The 15,305-nt window shown below is 36.2% G+C and overlaps 1 protein-coding gene across 12 annotated transcripts in view; it reads left to right on the top strand.

Moving 5' to 3' along the window:
- GABPB1 (GA binding protein transcription factor subunit beta 1) overlaps positions 1–15,305 on the top strand; it is a 67,696-nt gene that overhangs the window by 17,753 nt on the left and 34,638 nt on the right. The window contains exon 1 of one of the 12 annotated variants that reach the window (XM_045529021.1): positions 11,392–12,025. The exons of the other annotated variants lie outside the window; for them this stretch is intronic. The gene's annotated coding sequence lies outside the window, so the exon portion shown is untranslated. Of the gene's footprint in view, positions 1–11,391; positions 12,026–15,305 lie in introns of those variants that run through there. 12 annotated transcript variants of the gene reach the window in all.

Raw genomic sequence — 15,305 nt, 5'->3', positions numbered from 1 at the left:
TTGTATGCTATATGTATCATATACTGTATTCTTACCATAATGTAAGCTAGAGAACAGAAAATGTTAAGAAAATCATAAGGAAGAGAAAATACATTTACAGTACTGTACTGTATTTATCAATACCATAAGTTTATATTATCTGTTTACACAATGAATTAATTGTCTGAAACAGACAGCTGCAGCTGCAGACCTCAATCTGTGGTACATATTAAGCAATTCAACTTTCTCTTGTAGCATCATGACTTCTCTGGGCAAGAAAAGTCTTTTTTCTTGGGAGCATTTCTAGCATCACTAGTGGCACTTCATGTGGGTCCCATACTGTTATTGAAGGCTTATGATGTTGTACTAAACTCAATGAAAAATGCACAAGAACTTCCACAGATCACTTTTTATTGTTTTCTTTGTTTGTTTTGTTTTGTTTTGTTTTTTGAGACAGAGTCTTACTCTGTTGCCTGGGCTAGAGTGCCGTGGCGTCAGCCTTGCTCACAGCAACCTCAGACTCCTGGGCTCAGGCAATCCTCCTGCCTCAGCCTCTCCAGTAGCTGGGACTACAGGCATGCACCACCATGCCTGGCTAATTTTTCTATATATATTTTTAGCTGTCCCTATAATTTCTTTCTATGTTTAGTAGAGACGGGGGTCTCACTCTTGCTCAGGCTGCTCTCGAACTCCTGAGCTCAAACGATCCGCCCACCTCGGCCTCCCAGAGTGCTAGGATTACAGGTGTGAGCTACTGCGCCCGGCCACTTTTTATTGTTATATACAATTTACTGGAGAGATGAGCTGCTCACATGGAGATGATTAGCATCACTGTTTTAAGGATACTTGCAACTCAAGCTCACAAAATAGCCGCAGGAGGTGGCTATGAAATTATTACAGTAGTACAGTGTATATTACAGTTAATCTTATGCAGTTATGATTTAGTGCATCTTTATGTTTGTTTACATTTCCCTTTACTGTGAAAGGTGCTGTGTATGGTCTGCAAGAGTATGTGTGCATGCACACGTTAAGTTTGAGAAATTTTAACTTTTTTAATTTTTTTTTTTTTTTTTTTTAGAGACAGGATCTTGCTATGTTGCCCAGGTTGGACTTGAATTCTTGGGCTTATATGGTCCTCCTACCTCAGCCTCCTGAGTAGCTGGGACTACAGGCACACACCACTATGTCTGGCCAAATTTTAACTTTTTATAATAGATTTGTGGTGGTAAATCATAAAATAGACTAGTATGTACATATATTTTATGTATTTGTGATATACCTAACTTCTTATTTTTTTTGATATTTCTAGGCTATATAGTTCATTTGTGAGATTTTTCAAATTGTTGCAAATCTCCCCAAAATTTTCCAATATATTTACTGAAAAAAATCCATATATAAGTGGATTCATGCAGTTCAAACCTGTGTGGTTCAGGGGTCAAGTGTATGTCAGTTGGCTCTGCTCACAAATATATGTTGCATCTGGATAATAGTGACCTGGATTATTCAGACCAGTCTCTTTAAAAAAAAACAACCAATTGAAAATGCTAAGATATGTAAAACACCACCTTAAGAACTTTCAAGAACTAGGAAGATAGAGGAATCTGGTAAGCCAAATTTGGAAAGAAAGCCTAAAGCAAGAGAGGTTAGCAGAATACCTGGAGAACTGAGACCACTTTTGCCTTGAGTATATTTGCTAATATCAAGAAATTTAGGTTTCTGTTCATCAGCCTTATGGGGTGAGGTAGACAAATTAAGATGCAGAGCCCACCTAACATGTGGACAATGAAATTATAAGACATTCTTTCCTAATTAGGCTTGGACTCTATATGTCTACACTTGGGGGGTAACGATGAACCAGAACTAACTCCTACCCCCTTTTCATCACCTACGTCTGTAGCCAGATATCAAGGGACTTCAAGATGAGTTGTGTTGCCACTGAGCAGAGCAGGAAAAAAAAAAAAGGAAAAGAAACAAGCAAACAAAAGTTTCTACAAAGCTGTGGCCATAGCCTAGGTGGGAAAGAGAACCTTGAGCCATGACTCAATTTAGGTTGGTTCCTGACTGTGCTCCCCAGGTGCTCCTCAGGTGTTTGGCAGAAGCAAATGCAGACGTTCTCTGGACAAAGGCTTCTTCATCATAGGCCTCCCCACAAATAATTTTTCAAGGAGTGTGACCAGCACATAGTCAAAGATAACCAGACATACAAGGAGGCAAGGAACTATGAGCAAGAACTAGCAGAAATAATAGACAGCAGAAAAGATTTTCATAGACATCATATTAATATACTAGAATTAAAAGATACATGGTAAAACAACCATGCTTACTTTGTTTACAGAAGTAAATGACAAGCTTGAAGACAGGAAACTTTTTTAAAAAGTGGCGTTGATTTGAAAAAACTGAATACAGCTTCTAGAAATAAAAAATAGAGCAACTGGGTCAGGCGTGGTAGCTGTAATCTCAGCACTTTGGGAGGTGAGGCAGGAGAATCATTTGAGGCCAGGAGTTCGAGACCAGCCTGAACAACATAGTGAGGCCTCATCTTTACAACAAATAAAAAAAATTAGTTGAATGTGGGCATACGTGTAGTCCCAGCTACTCAGGAGGCTGAGGCAGGAGAATTGCTTGAGCCCTGGAATACGAGGCTACGGTGAGCTGTGATTGTACCACTGAACTCCAGCTTTGGTAACAGAGCAAGACCCTTTCTCAAAAAACAAAATGAAAAACCAATAACTGAATTAAAAACTTAATGATGCCATTTGCAGCAGATTGGACACATCAGAAAAATTATCAAACTGGAATGTAAATGAGATGAAATTATCCAGAATGTAGCTTAGTGGAAGAAAAAAGATGGAAAATATAGAAGACAGGGTTAGGGATACGGGGATGGAGTGAGAAGGTCTTAATTGGAATTTCAGAAAAAGAAGAGAGAATAAGGCATTTGAAGAGATGATGGCTATTTTTCAGGTCCAGTGAAAGATACCAACCAGAATTCAAGAATCCCATGAAGCCTAAATAGGATAAAAATAAGTCCATACCGAAACACATCATAATCAAGTTGTAGAAAACTGTGACAGAGAAAAATCTTAAAAGTAGCTGGAGAAAAAGAAAACCATGAAAGAAGCAAAAATTTGACTAACAGATAACTTCTCAACACCAACAATGAAAGCCAATCTGACAGTGAAATAATGCCTGCAAAATGAAGTGAAAGCTACCTACAACCTAGAATTTTATGCCCAGTGAAAATATATTTAAAGATTGATGGTAAAATAAAGGTATTTTCAGACCAAAAAAAAAAAAAATCCTGCCAAATTGGGAGCAAACAAATATAATAAACCAAAAAAAAGTAACCAAAACTATTTGTACCCAGTAATACCTTGAAATTAAAAAAGAAAAACCAAAACAACAACAAAAAAGATATTTTCAGATAAAACCAGCTTGTCACCAATATCTCACCCATGTAAGACAATTTAAAGCAGTATTGTTCAACAGAAGTTTCTGTGATGGTAAAAATGGTCTTTATCTGTGCTAATATTGTAGTCACAAGCCACCTAGGGCTACTGAGCACTTGAAATGTGGCTAATGTGACTGATGAACTGCATTTCCAGTTTTACTTAATTTAAATAGCCACATGCAACATATTGGATAGCACATTTCTAAAGGATATACTTTGGGCAGAATGAAATTGACCCCAAACTGCAGGAATGAAATGTATGAAGTATAAATGAAAGATAAAGAAAATGATATATATTTGGAAAATGAGTATGGATTACATTAAATATAGTAAGTAAGAATGTCTAATGGATTAAAAACAAGGTGATAACAGAAATGGGATAGGTGAGGTTCTAGGTTCTAAAGTCTTTATTTTATCTAGAAGGGGGTAATTTTAAAAAATCTCTTTGTTATGGAAAAAGTTAAATATAGAAAAGAATATAATGAATCTTCTTGTATTCATTACCCAGCTTCAACAATTATCTAACAATGACTGAACTTTTTTATATGTACCCCCAGTTATTTTAAAACAAGTCCTAAGTATAGGAATTTAAACTATAATACCAGTATTATATCCAGAAAAAAATCAACAATAATTAATATCATTACATACTTGGACAGTATTCACATTTCCCCAATTATCTCAAAAGATGATTTTTAAAAATTTACATTTGGTTTCTTCAAATTGGAATCCAAACAGTCTACATATTGTACTTGGTTGATGTATTGCTTAGTTCTTTTAAAATCTATAGGTTTTTGGGGAAAGGGAGAATAAAGAATTTGATTAACTTTAGACTTTACTTTCTAAGACAGGAGTCAGAGGAAAAGAAAAAGAAAAAAAAGTAGACTTTACTGCCTGGTGTAATTTATAGAGAACCAATAAAAGAACAGAAACAGAGGGTATAACTTCCAAATCAGTAGAGGAAATAAATAGAATGTTAAAAAAAGAATCAATCTAAAAGAAGGTCGCAAGAAAGGAGAGAAAAGAAACTGAACAGGGGACAGATGGAAAGCACAAAATATGATATTAGATTTAAACCTAGGTACGTAGTAATTAGAGGTAAAAGGTCTCAGTGACCATGTAGGTGTCATCCCAGCCTGAGCTACCATCAGCTCTTGCCTGGAATAATTTTCTAACTAGTACCTGTATTTCAATTCTTGCTTCTCTCTATGTATTAGCCATATAATAATGAGAGTGGTCTTTTAAAAATATAAATCATATCACAGTGATGTCCTGTTTAAAATATTCTGAGCCTGGGTGTAGTGGCTCATGCCTGCAATCTCAACACTTTGGGAGGCCGAGGTGGGACCATCTGTTGAGGCCAGGAGTTTGAAACCAGCCCGAGTCTTTATAAGTGAGACCCTGTCTTTATAAGAAATAAAAAATTAGCTGAGTGTAGTGGCATGCGCCTGTAATCCCAGGTACTGAGGAAGCTGAAGTGGGAGCCCAGGAATTCAAGGTTGCAATGAGCTGTAATTGTGCCATTGCACTCCAGCCTGGGCAACAGAGTAAGACCCTGTCTCAAAATAAAATAATATAAAATAAAAACCTTATAATGCATGTAAGGTTCTAATGATCCAGCCCATTCATATCTCCATGATTGTATTTCCTGTTAAATTTCTTCACTGTAGCTCAGGGCCCTTACACTTGCTGTTCCATCCTCTGGATCACACCTATGTCAGTCAGAATTCTTAGTTCTAAGCAACTGAAACCACCTCTCGTTAATTTAGCAGAAAAGGAGTTTATCACAGGAAGAAACTGCTACCACTACCATAGTTGGAATTTATTAATACTTCCACAATGGGTTCTACACACTTGCTGCTTTTTTTGTGTGCACTATCTTATAAGTTAAAGTCCAGCACAGATGCTTCTCTGTTGGAGTGGTGGTCGTAAGACTGTCCCTAGCTGCGTGGGAAGCTGGTAAGGCAAATATTCAGAAGGTTTCTGCCTTCTTTCAAGACGCATATGGAGGGAATTCCCCAGGTGTATGAAGGTGTTCTGATGCTGAGCAACCAAAAGAACGACGTGTTCATAATGATTCTTCCTTTGGATCCTCTCTTGCTTTGCTTCCCCCTTTCATTCCTATTGCTACTCAACTGTCGCTGCCTCAAAGAGGCCTCTCCTAATCACTTTCTCTAAAATGGCACTTACCCATCCCTAGTCTTCTACTCCGTTTCTTACTTACTTTCTGCCTTACTTTTTCTTCATAGCATTTGTTACCACCACCACCACTACCACTACTACTACTACTACTACTACTACTATTTATTTGTTTACTTTATTGCCAAGTTCTCCTCCTAGAACATAAGCTGCTGGCTATTCATATGCTCAGTAAATACTTGTTTAATGAGTGAAGGAAAAACATTAGGTTATGGTATAAAGTGCTAAGAAAATTTAAAGGGAAGGATTATTGAATTAGCTCACTAAGAAAGCCTTATTGGAGAAGAGATCTTTTTGAAATGGACTTTGATTTGGAGAGAAGAGATGTAACCATTCTAAACTGGGAAAATAGCGTGAGGGGAGACATGGAGTCTGGAAAAAGGTGAGCACATATGGGATAAGGAAGGAGACTAGTTTAGAATTTGATGGCTGTCAGGGCCCTATATAAGTAGAAATTGAGAAAAATGGATGAAGTGAATGTGTGAGATTGGGGCAATTGATAGAAGGATGTGAATTGCAAGATGATGGCTTTTGACTTCATTACTAGAGAATAAGAGAGAACTAGGTTTATTTTTTTTAATTAGGCGCGATGGCTCACACCTGTAGTCCCAGCTACTTGGTAGGCTGAGGTGGGAGGATCGCTTGAGGACAGGAGTTTGAGACCAACCTGGGCAACACAGGGAGACCCTGCTTCAAAAAATTAATAAATAAGCTATGGTATTTTCACATAGCTGAGTACTATGCAGCTATAAAACAGAATGAGAAAAATCTCTATGTAGTATTTTTCAGGACATAAAGTGGGAGAAAAAGCAAAGTACAGAACTGTACGTATAATAAGTATCTCTTGTGATTTAAGAAGTAGAAGATGAGGGTAGAGAATAAGAATATAGGTCATTAAATAGGAAGTGTCCACTTTCGAATCAAAAGTGTAGGTTATTATATCTCAAACAAGAAGCAGTACAATTATTCAAAGTATGCACCTAAACTATCTACACAGTTTTGCCCTCTTAATGGTATCTTGTTTTGAAGAAGCCTGGAGAGTGAGTGGCAATGAAATCGCCAGAGGCATTTTCCACAGCTTATTGAGAATTAAATATTTTTCCTTGCAAGAAGTGATCCAAAGCCTGGAAGAAGTGGTAGTCAATTGGTGCAAGGTCTGGTGAATGTGGTGATGACAGAGAGTTTCCAAGTCCAGCTTCTGTAGTTTGAGCAGCATTTATGCAACATGTGGTCACGCATTGTCTTGCAAGAGGATTGGCCTGTCTCTATTGACCAATCTCGGCTGCTTAACTGCAAACATCCTCATGATTTTGTCCAACTGGTTGCAGTAGACATCTGCTGTAATGGATTGACCAGGTTTCATGAACCTGTAGTGGATAATAGTGCTGGACCACCAAACAGACAGCAATAGCATTTTTTGGTGAATATTCGGTTTTGGACTGTGTTTCAGCACTTTGTCTTTGTTAAACCATAGTGCCGAACATTTGTGATTGTCAAAAAGAATCCATTTCATCACACGTAACAATACGGTGTAGAAATGATTTGCCTTTATGTCATGACAACGAAGAAAGGCAAACTTCGAGACGATTTCTCTTCTGATGCTTATTTAATTCTTGCGAAACCCATCTATCCAGCTTCTTTACCTTGCTGATTTGTTTCAAATGGTCCAATATTGTTGGAATAGTAACATCAAACCTTGCTGCTAATTCACCTATAGGTTGAGATAGATTCGCTTCCACTACAGATTTCAGCTCATCATTATCCACCTTGGTCTGAGGTCACCCACGTGGCTCATTTTTAAGATTAAAAATCACCAGAATGGTGCTTCTCAAACCATCAGCGTACTGTGCGTACATTAGTCACATCCTTCCGAAACACTTTGTTGATATGTCCAGCTGTCTGCGCTAGATTGGTTCCACAACGGAACTCATATTCAAAAATAGCATGGGCCGGGCGCAGTGGCTCACGCCTGTAAACCTAGCCCTCTGGGAGGCCGAGGCGGGTGGATCGCTCGAGGTCAGGAGTTCGAGACCAGCCTGAGCGAGACCCCGTCTCTACTAAAAAAATAGAAATAAATGATCTGGACAACTAAAAATATATATAGAAAAAATTAGCCGGGCATGGTGGCGCATGCCTGTAGTCCCAGCTACTCGGCAGGCTGAGGCAGTAGGATCGCTTAAGCCCAGGAGTTTGAGGTTGCTGTGAGCTAGGCTGATGCCACGGCACTCACTCTAGCCCGGGCAACAAAGTGACACTCTGTCTCAAAAAAAAAAAAAAAATAGCATGAATTTTTGACTTCTCTATGCTTTCACAAAAATTGCTCTAAAAAAAAATTTGAAAGCTACTCATAAGCCAAACTGTGCATTTGAAAGACTGAGGATATACCTTGACAATAAACATAAAACAAGAAGTGTCGAAGTGAAATGTCAGAGGTAGTAACTGTCAAACTTAGTACGTAAGGAAATTGGACACTTCATACTTAATAATCTAATACTTTATGTTGCAAAGAGAAAAACTGAAAAGATTAATCAGAAACTAATAAAATTGTCACCCTGTAGTGGAGGGTGGCTGGGAAAGGTATGAAGGAAACAGGAATGGAGGTGAGATTTCTGAATATACCTTTTAATTTAGCTTTGATGTTTGAATTATGTAGAATATTTTATACATTAAAAATTACAATAAAGTTGAAATTTTAAAAATCCTTAAAATTGAAAACACTTGAACAATTGAATGTATAGTTACTTAAATACATGGAGAAAAACACTATTTCAAGTGACTTGAGAGCTATACTAAATGGCATATGTGCTAAGGTCTAAAAGAACTGCAAAGAAATCTTAAACTTCATTTGTTTTATTGATTGTTGCAATCTGGGCATTTATTTTTATTTATTTTTATTTTTTACTTTAGATTAAAATCATTAAAGAATAATTAGCCCAACTCAATGCATACTGATTTGGAAAACAAGATGTGAAAATTTTCTAGAAAAATATGCTTTAAAAATATAGACCCCTGTTTAGATTTGAAATCTAAACAGAGTAATATCCACGTTAGTAGGTGAAAGAGGTTCTCACAAATAAAGTTCCAGGACCAAGTAGTTTATCAGGGGGATTCTACAGTCATTTTAAATAGCACATAATTCAATGCTTCTAACTCAGTTCAAGAACATTACAATAGAAGTACTGCTTTCAAATAAATTATGGAAATTAAATGGAACACTGGTACCCCAAACTTTGAAATGTGCAAAATAGACTATTGCAAAAAAATATCATTTCTGCCTACACATGGAAATATGTAAAATAAAATATTAGCAAACAAATTCTAATTGACCAGTAAAAACAATGTATAATAAAAAATGCAGTTTATCCCTGTAATTCTAGAGTGATTCAGCATTAGGAAATCCACTCATAGATTTCATTATTTTCATAGAGATAAACAAAACAGTCACATATTCATGTTCATAGATGAAAAAATGTCTATTTAGCAGAATTAGCATGCATTACTGTTAATTTGAAACCATCAAAATTATAAATTGATAGGTCTCTTTAAACTTGACAATACAATCTTTTTCATATTCATAAAAAAATGAGGAAGATCAACTGTTTTCAAAAACAATACTAAAAAAGCACAACATTGCCTCTAGTTAGTATTTATTAAATTTGCATTGAGCTTTATCCAAGGCAACTGAAAGTGGCATAAGATATTGCTAAAACTATGTAAAACTCAATTTGCAGATAATATGATTATATACCTCAAAACACAAAGGAATTGGTAAAAAAAAAAAAGACCTAATACAAAAAATAGTTCAATAAACTAATACAACATAACACATGCACAAAAACCGTACCTATCTATGTATAATTCTCAATTATTTATGGGTACAGTGTGAGGATACAAGGAAAAAGTATAATTTAAATTTTAAAAATTAAAACGAAATTACCTAGGAACACCTCTAATAAAAAAATGTGCAAAGTCTACATGAGCAAAATAATAAAGCACTTTTGAAATATATGAAGACTCAAATAAATGGAAAGTCACATTATGTTCTTGAATAGAAAGAACTAAATAATATAAAGAAGTCATCTATACTTAAGCTAACTTCATCATTGTATTTGATCTCATAATATATAGTCACTTTTTTTTTTTTAAAGCTGGCAATGATTTTGCAAAGTGCACATGGAAAAAGAAATATATAAGAATAGCCAAAATCCCTGAGAAAGAGATACAGTGAGGGTTTCTAGTTCTTTAAGAAATTAAAACACATAAAATATTCTATAATTAAAGCAGTGTGGTATTGATACAAAAATAGGCAACAGACAGGGATAGTAGAAAATTCAGAAATCTAACAAAGTGCATAAGATAAGTCATGCTATAAAAACTACAGAGGAGGAGTCTGTTAATTCTTGGTATTTTAGAACTGGATATTCCTATAAAAAGAGTAAAAATGGATTTATTTTTATATGCTATGGTAAGATAAAGAACAAATAAAGGAGAAATGTAAATGGTAAACTATTGAAAACATATAACTAGTAGGAAAAAATTGGTAAATATTTCTGTAAGCTGTGAGAATAAATCTTTTAACTCAAAACAAAAAAGTTAAAAGATTGATAAAGTACACAATATAAAACTAGAATATTGTGCATGGTAGGAAGCACCATACGTCAAGTAAAAAAGGAAAATGCCAAATGGGACATCTATTAAGAAAGCCCTTAATACATATGGGCTTGTGGCACAAGGACAAAGGAGGCGATTTGAAGGTTCCTCACTGACCTAAGATGGGACAATTTGAGCTCAGAAAATAAATACAGACTTTGATGTATGGAATCCCAACAAATACACAGAAAATAATGTTAGGAAAATATTATTAATATATTTTCTTTGTTTGCTGTGGCCATACCCTCATTATTATGTCAACTTTAATAAAAAGAAGCACCAAGCTTTTATCCTTCATTTCCTGATACACTAGTTTTTAATGTAATGAAAAGCTCATGAGAAAATGCAATTCTTAATAGGAGAATGAGAACTAATATATGCGGAGGATATAATATAATTAGAAAACAGTATACTAATAAATACTAAACAGTTGTATGAAAATAACAGGCAGACATTCCCTAGATGACTGATCAACCTTAATATAAATAAAAGTGTGAAAACCAGACATGTATATCCAGTTGTGCTGTTTGAATTGGAATGTTCTGGAAGCTTAAAACTCAGAGTGACTTTGAAAGATTTAGTACTGAAAAAAAATTTCATTAATAATATTTTGGATATATGGGGTTAAATAAATTATGACAATAAATTCGCGTGTTATTTTCTTCTGTGTTCATATGAGAAAATTTAAAGTGACACACGTGACTCATATTTAGAAATGGCTCCCTCAGAGGATTGTCTCTCTTTTTAAAACTCAGGTTATGGCGGAGTGGTGGTTCACGCCTGTAATCCTAGCACTCTGGGAGGCCGAGGTGGGAGGATCGATTGAGGTCAGCAGTTCGAGACCACCCTGAGCAAGAGCGAGATCTGGTCTCTACCAAAAATAGAAAAAATTAGCTGGATGTGGTGGCACACACCTGTAGTCCCATCTACTCGGGAGGCTGAGGCAGGAGGATCGCTGGAGCCCAGGAGCCTGAGGGTGCTGTGAGCAAGGCTGATTTTATGGCACTCTAGCCCGGGCAACAGAGCCAGACTCTGTCTCAAAACAAACAAAACAAAACAAACCTCAGGCTGCCCTCCTTAGAGAACAAAGGCCATGAAGGTTATGAAATGTGAAATTTAAAAATAATTGTCATCACATTGTTTCCATTTTTGAATGTTACATATTCACAAGAGGATATAACCTTATATACAAGGCTAAATGCAGATGTCCCCCGAGCGGCACCAAGTCTTGGCGCAGAGCGTGCAATCTGGGCATTTTTATTTTGATACCACATGATATATAGTAAGATAAAACCAGTAAGTCTTTATGCTAATGTATTAGGAAACAATAGAGATACGAATATAAAATCAGAGAAACTATGCAAAACTGATAATGTTTGAATTGTAAATGTTAATATGAATTCATGATTTAAAACCCTTCTTAATTCCATCCAAATTTATATTTCTTTCTTAGCTCTGTTCACTGAAAGGACTTACAAACAACAGGTCACCTTGGTAGATAGAGTACTTTTAATACTGCAGTTTTGGTCTTTAAATTCTTCTACTTAATAGAATCCAGAGCTCCTCGAGAAATGGCTGACCCCAGTCTGGGACAGGGGATGTACATAGTGAACCTGGAACATCTTGTGCCAGAAACAGGAAAGCTTTCGAAGACACAAAAGCCAAATTGAAGAGGCTCTTTCTGGCCAAAACTGGGACAATTTAAACATCAAAAGGAATACGGAGAATAATTTACTGAGACGATGAGTATGTAACAATAAATAAAACAGAACAAATGGAGGTGGCTATTATACCTATTCCTTACTCTGAAAATTGATAAGAAAAATTATACATTTGAATTGCCTTTTCAGTAGAAAATATAGTTAATGAGGAATACCAAATAATAAATGTAGAAGGAATTAGAGAATTAGAAAGTCATAATTTGTTACAGTAATTGATTTAGGCCAGGATCATTAATGGGTGCTAAACTGTTAGGAAAAAAAGTTTGATTGGGAATTGGATATTCGAATGGGACCAAAGTATGACTCCACAGATTACTAGTTAGTCTCAAGGTAAAACAATGCAACTTTATAGTGGAAAGTTAGGCTATCACTAACCTAGTTATTAATCTTACTATAATTAAAAATGAAACAAAAAATGTGCTTCCTCATGTGATTCAGTATCAAGTATATTGATACTGAAATTTTTTTGTCAAAAATTTTAAATCTGAATTTAATCACACATTTAAGATTAACTTTTAGTTTATAAGACATAGGGGAGTTAAAAAAAGTTAAATGCTTTCTTGAAGAAGCAGTCAGAAAAATTCAGAGTGTGAACTGGCTATTCTCTTCAACAGATCAGTGTCATGGGGGGAGAAAAGAAGGGGTCAGGTAAATGGGAGAGAAGGAAGTTGTCCTAGAATAAAATTGATTTAGAAATAACCAAATGCAGTGTGTATAAGCTGTAAAGTGCATTTTCTTAGAAAGGAATAGGATAAAGCAAGATGACCAACTTTTAATTTAGAATGTAGGTGAAAATGGGCACAATGGCACGCACTTGTAGTCCCAGCTACTGGGAAGACTGAGGAAGGAGGGTCACTTGAGCCCAGGAGTTTGAGGCAACCTAGGCAACATAAGCAAGATCCTGTCTCTTTAAAAAAAAACAAAACTAGAATGTGGGTGATGGGTATATAGGGGTGTGTGTGTGTGTGTGTTTGACTATACACACATACATATATACAGTACATACATACATATACTTTATTTGAAAATTTTTAAAATGAAAATTTAAATTTTTTTCTGTTGATGGACACTTAGGTTATTTGTAGTTTCTTTGTTTTTCTTTTACAAATAGTGTTTCTATAAACAATCTCATGTGTTACTTTCCTTGTTTATGTGTTTAAGAGTACACAAGAAGATAGGGTAGCTACATAGCAGTGGAATCCCTAGGTCAAAGGGTAGGCACATCTTTAATTCTACTAGAGATTGATAAATTGCTTGTCTTATCACAATGGTTGCATTGATGGGGATTTTGAACAAAGGAATCATGAGATGTATGTCTTCCCTAGTACATGGTGAATTCTCTGAGGGCGAGTGAGTACTGTGTAGAGGCTCACATATAGAAATGTTTGATTGAGTGAAATTTTATGTTAGGGTGATTGCCTGGCAGCAGGATGGAGAAACTAGAGTTAGGTCAGCAGAGAGGCCATTGTGATGTTTAAAGTGTGAGGCAATGAGTAGATAAGACTAGGGGTAGTGGAGAGGAAAGGATGAATGTGAGAAATCTTGGGAAGAAAGGATAAAAATATGTGCATTCTTTTTGTTGGGCAGAATATTGATGGTTCACTGTTGTGACTTACAATAGCCAGCAGTTTCTTGGCTCACTTTGTAGTAAGGAGGTAAGTTATACTTCCCTGATTAATTCAAAGCCATCTACTGGCTAGTTCCAGTAGAGTTCTAGCCTTATCTTCATCCTCTGCTAGCACTCTTTTCAAGCCTCAGTCTCTTCCTGGGATACATATGCGTGATTTAAAAGAAACTAGTAGTTGAATGGGGTAAAGGCACAGTAGGTTATAGAGATGAGGAGAATTTAGTAGAATCCATGGGTCCCTTCATTTCCAGATGAATTTGTGAAATCTTACAAGGATAAAAGCCTGTCCTCTTTTAGTTTTTAGAGGGAAAGCCTATCCAGAGTCATAACAGGGACAGTGCATCAAATGCAGTATTTCTAAGATTCCCCTTAAATCTTATTTTAAAACGTTGGAACTTCTTAAAGTTCTGAAGTTAGTGACTTCAAGAAGTTTTGACTAGTGGCTGTAGAACAGCTCTGTCCAATAGAAATACAAAGTGAGACACACATTTAATTTAAAATTTTCTAGTAGCCACATTAAAAAAAAATAGATGAAATTAGTTTTCTTTATAATTGATTTTTAGAGATGAGGTCTTGTTATGTTGCCCAGGCTGGAGTGTAGTGGCTATTCACAGGTGTGATCATAGTGCACTGCAGCCTTGAACTCAAGCAGTCCTCCACCTCAGCGTCCTGAGTAGCTAGGACTACAGGTGCACACCATCATGCCTGGCTGTTTTTTTTTTTTTTTTGAGACATGGTCTTGCCCAGTTGCCTGGGCTAGAGTGCAGTGGCATCATCATAGCTCACTGCAACCTCAGACTCCTGGCTCAAGTGATCCTCCTGCCTCAGCCTCCCAAGAATCTGGAAGGCGTGTGCCACCATGCTTGGTTCATTTTTCTGGTTTTTTTTTTTTTTTTGTAGAGACAGAGTGTCACTATGTTGCTCAGGCTTAATTTTTTAACATTTTGTAGAGATGGGGATCTCAATATGTTGCTCAAGCCGTTCTCAAACTCCTGGCTCCAAGCGATCCTCCTGTTTTAGCCTCCTAAAGCACTGGGATTACTGGTATGAGCCACTGTGCGTGGCCTTTTATAATTTAGCATGTATACAGTACATATGTATACAGTACATATATATATATACTTTTCTTTTTTTTTTTTTCTTTCTTTCTTTTTTTTTTTTAATACAGAGTCTCACTCTGTTGCCCAGGCTAGAGTGCCGTGGCATCAGCCTAGCTCACAGCAACCTCAAACTTCTGGGCTTAAGCAATCCTCCTGCCTCAGCCTCCCAAGTAGCTGGGACTACAGGCATGTGCCACCATGCCCGGCTAATTTTTTCTATGTATATTTTTAGTTGTCCATATAATTTCTTTCTATTTTTTTTAGTAGAGACGGGGTCTTGCTCTTGCTCTTGCTCAGGCTGGTTTCGAACTCCTGAGCTCAAACAATCCACCTGCTTTGGTCTCCCAGAGTGCTAGGATTACAGGCGTGAGCCACTACGCCCGGCCTGTACTTTTCTATATTTGAAAATTTTTATAATGAAAATTTAAATTTTTTTCTGTTGATGGACACTTAGGTTATTTGTAGGTTTTTTTTTTCTTTTACAAATAGTGTTTCGATAAACAATCTCATACGTGTAACTTTCCTTGTTTATGTGTTTAAGAGTACACAAGAAAGTAGGGTAGCTATGTAGCAGTGGA

The sequence above is a fragment of the Lemur catta genome, chromosome 1 (assembly GCF_020740605.2).
Source record: "Lemur catta isolate mLemCat1 chromosome 1, mLemCat1.pri, whole genome shotgun sequence".
NCBI lineage: Eukaryota > Metazoa > Chordata > Mammalia > Primates > Lemuridae > Lemur > Lemur catta.
This window is presented reverse-complemented; position numbering and strand designations above follow the sequence as displayed.